Source organism: Neoarius graeffei, chromosome 7 (assembly GCF_027579695.1).
Source record: "Neoarius graeffei isolate fNeoGra1 chromosome 7, fNeoGra1.pri, whole genome shotgun sequence".
In the NCBI taxonomy this organism is placed as follows: domain Eukaryota; kingdom Metazoa; phylum Chordata; class Actinopteri; order Siluriformes; family Ariidae; genus Neoarius; species Neoarius graeffei.
Genome location: NC_083575.1, coordinates 90,907,309 through 90,914,105, shown reverse-complemented (window position 1 = coordinate 90,914,105; position 6,797 = coordinate 90,907,309).

Sequence of the window (6,797 nt, the reverse complement as noted above, 5' to 3'; positions counted from 1 at the left end):
CTCTTCCATCTCCAGTTTTGTAAAATACAACTTGCGCTTGTAATTCCCACAGCTGACAGTTATCTTGTATTCTGACACGTTTGAGTTCAGGCATCCTCTGGCTTCATCTCCCGCCTCTGTGTGATGCTTTTAGAGTCTTACTCAGAACTTGTGGTTCAAAGGCCTGAGAAAGAATGTCTAGCATGCTTGGAGGGGGAAAAAAGAGGCTTTTCTAGGGTGTTGCTTAACTCCGCTGATGCATGTGTTCCTGTTAACAACATTTTAGCCACAGAGCTCTTGACGCCCCAGATTCAGCTTCATATCCTGAGAAATTATGATTAAGGAAACCGATTAGGGATTATTTTTATGTTACCATATCTTTCGGGGAGACATCTGCGTAAATACGCAGCCGATTTTTAGCACCACAGCCTAAGTTATGACAGTGACTGTAATTCACAGAGGCCAGATTTGTGTTCTCGGAAATGCGTGGGACTGGGGCATAAATTATTTCCTCTTGTTCAACTCAATAAATTTAAAGAACCCCTTTTTTTCTGGAACCTTTCTCTGGAATCAGAGTAATTTGGCCTCTTTTTTCTGCAATGGAAACCAATACCATCTCGAGCTAAAGAGTGATTCCAAGAAGCCCTTTGTGTGTACTATTGATGCTGGGCCAAAATGTTTCCTCCAAGTTAATTTATCAGTTGTTCAGATTATGCCTGCCAAATTAGCACTAAGCCTAGTGTCATTTGTTAACGTGGTTTTGAAATGCCTCCGTGAGAAAGATTTCGGCTGCTGCCGAAGAACAGGAACATTGTTTCTCATCCTCCATGGGGGTGTTTCAGGTCTTCGCAGAGAACTAGGAGTGATGCGCCATGGCTTTGCGCTCCCTGGAGCCATGCCATGATTCCCATTACTGAATTTTCCAGCGTGCTAACTAGAGCCAGAGTTCGCGCCTTGCTTCTGACAGTTTTAGCCAATTAAGAAGGACGAATCAATGGCAAAGTGTAATTTGTTTCCTCTCGGCTTTGCAGGTGATGCCAGTTGAGGCGATGTGAAATTTATAGGAGAAACACTAAAACTGCCATGTGGGCTTAAACAAATGAAGGACATTTATCATGATCAAGCTAAAGTGGGGATCATGGGCATGGAGTTGCAGTGCCTCGGAACCAAAGCGGCTGGCCAAATATAGCAAAGCTAGCTATTCCTCTAAGACATCAAATGGAAAGGACATCTTAGTTCACATTAAATATTGCCCTGAAAAATGACCTGGCAGTGGCTCAGCCGTAAGAAGTGTTAACGTTGGCACTTCCAGTGTGTACACTTGCGGTAAATTGTTTTAGTGTTTATTTGACGGGATATGCACCAGGGATTGATGGATGAGAAATCAGACATCTTCTCTCATCTCCTATCTTTCCTTTTTCAGTCATATTGACCGGGAATGCAACTGAGCACAGGAAGGCTCGTCATTGAAAATTTCTGCAAGTGCCAAGTGCAGCTAACGAGCTAACAGTACGGTTCAATAAGAGCTGTCGGCTGTCCTACCCAGCCTACTGAGTGCCCTCAGCTTCTGGATGTCATCATTCTGACATGCTTTCACTTCGTTCATGGTCACCTAAGTGAACGTTTTTCTAACAAGCGAAAACAAATGACATCCCATTGACATCCCAAGTTTAGATGCATGATTCTGCATTTCTGAGTAGCAATGACAGGCCATTTTTAAAAGTAGTTGTCATAGTGTTGTGCAATGTATCAAATTAAAGAGTGTGAAGAAACTTCAAAACTTGTAAACCAAAAAAATTTTGTAAACCAAAGTTGTGAACATTTGAAAATCCAGTGTTTTATAAAAATTTCCATTTCTGTCCATTGCCCCGGTTACAAACCAGCAATCGTTTTCCATTGGTTTAATTTTCCATTCATGAAAAAAAAACCTCAATCAGAAATTAATAAACCAAAAAGCCAAAAATAAAGAGATTTAGAATTTTGAGTATCAGGGTAAGAATTACAGATAAAAGTAAGTCTTTTCTATAAAAGATAAAAGATGTAACAGGAAATGATGACAGTTAAGAGTAGACGAGGAGTAAATACTAGGTTAGATCAGCAGCATGGCAAGACACACATGGTTATGTCTCCATTGGTGTAATGATCCATAAGTTTTAAATTTTAGTCCTGGGTGTGACTTTAAACTCCAACCGGTGGTGAGTCTCAGGTCCAGGAGGACTTGAGTATTGGGGAAAGCGGAGTTACCCCTTAATCACCATTGCTCCCAGGTCCGCTCTGACCCAGAGTGGTAGCACCTGCCTGGGTTCCAGCTATGGGTCAAATAGTACATCACCAATAAGGCACTGGCAGCAGGGCGCTTTTCGGTGCAATGTGGCAGATGAACCCAACAGGGTCAATGGCGCACCACTAGATGGCATGCGGAAGAGCCACTCAAATGGCCAACGGATGGCATCACTCACTCAGCAAGTCAGTTGTCACTGTGGGGCAACTTCCATACTCGTCAGGTCTGTGGTACTTTTGTGCACCACTTGGCATCAGGTCTGGAAGTCCAGAGAGACACCATGATGGGGCCACAACGTCGTTTGTCTTACCTTACCATGCAAGGCACTAGAGGAGAATAGTATACGAGAGCTCACGAGACCAGATGTTTCATTGCAGCTCAGCCGGGCCATTCATGCCACCGCGGCAGTTGGCTCTGTCGCTCTGGTGTGAGCTTTGCGGCCCATCTTGCTTTTCTGTGCACTCTATTGAAGCAGTCACCGTCACTAGCGATGGACAGCTGCTGAAGTTTTAAATTGTGGACAACAAACATGACTAACGACGGTGGTGCTTGAATGCGCTGCGTATAAGAGGGTCACACTTTTGTTAATTCTCTTCAAAACAGTATTACTGATATTTATATACCTTCTCAAAATTTTCCTCAGTGATCAGATCTTCCGTGGACACTAGACAGCAAAGTGTTCAGTCGATTTTATTGGAAAATCAAGTCAACATGAGAGATTCGACCACTAGACAGGAATCATGAGGTTTTTTTCAAGTTGATTGAACCAACAGTGAATGAGCTGGAAGTAACAACAAAACACATGAACCGGTAATGAATATCACAAAAAAATCCAAGATGGCGGCACCTGTGAGTTTGGTGGATTGCATTACACAACGTTAAAAAAAAAACACTTAAAGTAAAGGCTTATCACAATGCAGCACAAACTTAACAATATATTCCATAAATATGTTATTTATTCTTGAATTGACACTAGGTTTATGTAGATTAAGCACTTTTAAATGCCTTTAAAGGCCAAAACATGCTGTTCTCCCATACAAACGTATGAGAGGTTCATTAGGGCAGCAGCGGCACGCTGTCATTGTTACTAAGAGCATCTACTGTACATACTGTACACTACACGACACGAGACTTTTTTTTTAAACAGCCATATTGTGACACGACTATAAACAAAGTCAGTTGCACATGAATCATGTGCAGTAACAATGAGAAATCCCTTTCTTTAAATAAAGAAAGCTATGGCAGGGTTTCTAGGAGGACGTGACAAGATGACTAAAAACAGCACCATACATACTTGGCCTAATTTCGAGCACCACATAGCGCTGACCTCATCTGACCTAATGCTATAATCAGCTCCCCGTGCTGCTGTTCCGAAACTCATGGCTGCTGTCTTAGCAAGGTAACAGGCCTTGTTTGTTTTATAAAGAAATTACCACAGGAATGTGAAGGCGAATGCAACTTTTTATAGGTTCATTCTGGCATCCTGGACGGTGCGTGTCCATGTTGTTCAGTTTTTCACCTTTTCGTACAACCGGACTATTGTTTCCGAGATTGAACAAGTTTCCTTCAAAACACCGTTGTTGTAGCGGTGCATGTTTGTTTTCCATCCATTTAGCACTTATCCTCCATTCATTAAGGTCCACTGGAGCACACACGCTTCAGCACACACTATTGAATACAGCTTCTCTTTTACTTCGTCCCTTCAGTCCAGTCAAGGAGAACTGAAGGCAATTTTTTTATTATCAAAATTCTATTTATCTCATTTTATTAAATATAGGAATGCATTTTTGATAGCTATTTTGTCACTGAGTTATGAGTGTTTGAAATATGCTCTGTAATATATCAGTCCATATGTCAAAGCAATGGCCGTAAATGAGATTCGTTGAGACCTGTGCAAGACATCGTAGGACGGAAGTAAAACGTACAGCAGAAATCAAAAAGTCACCAACATCTGCCAATGCTGTCAAATGACGCGTGCGCCCTCTTTCGAATGCTGATGTAATCAAGCCGGAAATTTTGTTTGTTTTGATAGCAATCAGGAAAGTTTGAAAAAAGTAGGCAGTAATCGTCATTTAAACTCGTTTTTGTGCAATATTTAGTTTGGAAAACAGTTTTCAAAATGACGGCACTGACACCTGGCTGACACTTCTTCACGTTTCGAAGTCTCGCACAAGTCTCGTGAAGATCATGTGGATAAGCGACGCCTGCCGTGGACCAAACGAACTAAATTCAACATGACTACAAACCGAATAGGCCGATAAGTATAATATTTAATTGCAATTAGTTGCCAATACGAGTCACGATATAAGGTTACTAAAACTGAAAACGTAATTGAATAACACGTTAATTAAGAAATAAAGCAAGTTTAAAAATGACTTCAGTTCTCCTTTAAAGTGCTAGATGGAAATGACATCATAAAATCCCAGGTTTTCTGTGCATGATATATGTGCTCAAATAGGTTGCAAAGTTCACCGATAAATAAAATGTTTTGAAAAAAATTTTGCATCTGAATTCAGTTCCAAAAATCACTCAAAACTTGTCCACCATTGTTAGATCACAGCGATTTATTAGTCAGCGGCGCTGCATGTGTGACGTCATGTACCACTGCCCTCTTTTGTAAAGCTCTCAACAACAAGGACAAAGACGAAGTGACTCAGAGTAAGTGTTTTGGTTTGCTTTTAGATCAGTAGTTGTCTGTCGTCTATCTAAGAAACAACCAGTGAGTTTACCATATACCATTCATGGGCATGTGTTGGAGAAGGTACAGTCTGCCAAATACCTGGGGGTGAACATACAACATAACCTAAGCTGGAACAATCACATTAATCAGGTAGTGAGGAAGGCAAACTCCACCAGGGCCTTCCTGGAAAGGAACTCATACCAGTGTCCACGGAAGACTTTCTGCTATAAGACCCTCGTAAGACCACAGATGGAATATGCCAGCATAATATGGGACCCCCACACAGCCAACGATATCCACAACCTCGAAATGGTACCACGCCAGGTTTGTGACTGGTGATTACCACCAGACTACCAGTGTGACTAGTTTACTGCATCAGCTTCAGTGGCAATCCCTACAGGAACAGTAAACAAGTTAATAATGATGTATAGGATAGTTAACAACCAAGTAGCTATACCAACAACACATCTGATCCCAACTGTTTCTACAACAAGAGGGTACGATCAACAGTTCCTTATACCATTGTGACGGAGTGCCCATCACTACATGTGCTCTGACTGCCATGCCAATGAGCCTGGCTTGTTGGTATTGTAGTCAGGGTGCAGGTCTGGCATCCTGTAGACCTGGGTTCAAGGCAGGATAAGGTGACTGCTCTCTTGCTTTGCTACAGATGGTGTCAGAAGTGAGATGGCTTGCTGGGAGGCCACTGGAGGTGTGCCCTGTGTGTGAGCTGTATGAGGGACCCCCAGGATAGGTTGCCCCATGTGAGGGATCCCAGAGATGGGTGAAGCATGAGTGTGTGGGGCACCCTGGTATGGGAGAAGTGCGGCTGCGGGATGTGTGAGGGATGCCTGTGTGCATGAAGCGCATGGGCGTGCCCCCCTCCCAAAGGGGAGGGCAGTGTGATGGAGTGCCTGTCATGACAGTTGAGTATGTGCTCTGACTGCCATACCAATGAGCCTGACTCTTTGGTGTTGTGGTCAGGGTGCAGGTTCTGTAGACCTGGGTTCAAGGCAGGATAAGGTGACTGTTCTCTTGCTTTACTACAACCATTCACACGGACCTAGATTTATCAGCATTCATTCTTTCCTGATACAATCCGACTATGGAACAACCTGCCATCATCTACTATTGTCTGCACCTCAGTTAACACCTTCAAGGTTGAGCTGCAGAACATGAGCCTATGCTGCTAAAATTAATTTTAAATGTTTTTATCTGTATATATTGGCTGATTTTAAACCTACACATACATTTTGATAATTAACCTGCACCACGTACAAGTTTGATAATACACCAGAAGGTGGCCTGAACTTTTTTTCAAGTCAAGTCAAGTCAGGTTTATTTATAAAGCACTTTAAAATACAACAGAGACAGCTGACCAAAGTGCTGGACAAGCAGGTAAAAAGACTTGAGGACACCATAAAACACAAAAACAACGTAACTTAAAGACACCATACACACAGAGAAACGACAACATGACCTGAAACTAAGGACCAATACACAGGTCAGTGCAATCTTAAAACAAGAAATCATGTAATAAAAGACACCAAGGCATAGTAATGAATTTAGAATAATAAATAACTAAGAGTAAATAATTAAAAAATAAATAAATGAAGAAAGTAAAAAGACTCATGTAACATTAAAAGAAAAACAAAAAATGAATAAATAAGTAAATAAAAGCTATACAGAGTTAAAAGCCAAGGCATAAAAATGGGTTTTGAGATGAGTTTTAAAAACAGCTAAGGACGGGGCCAAATGTATATGTAGTGGAAGCTCATTCCAGAGTTTAGGGCCAATGACTGCGAAGGCTCGGTCCCCTCTACTTTTCAGTCTGGAGGGTGGTACAACTAGGCGTAA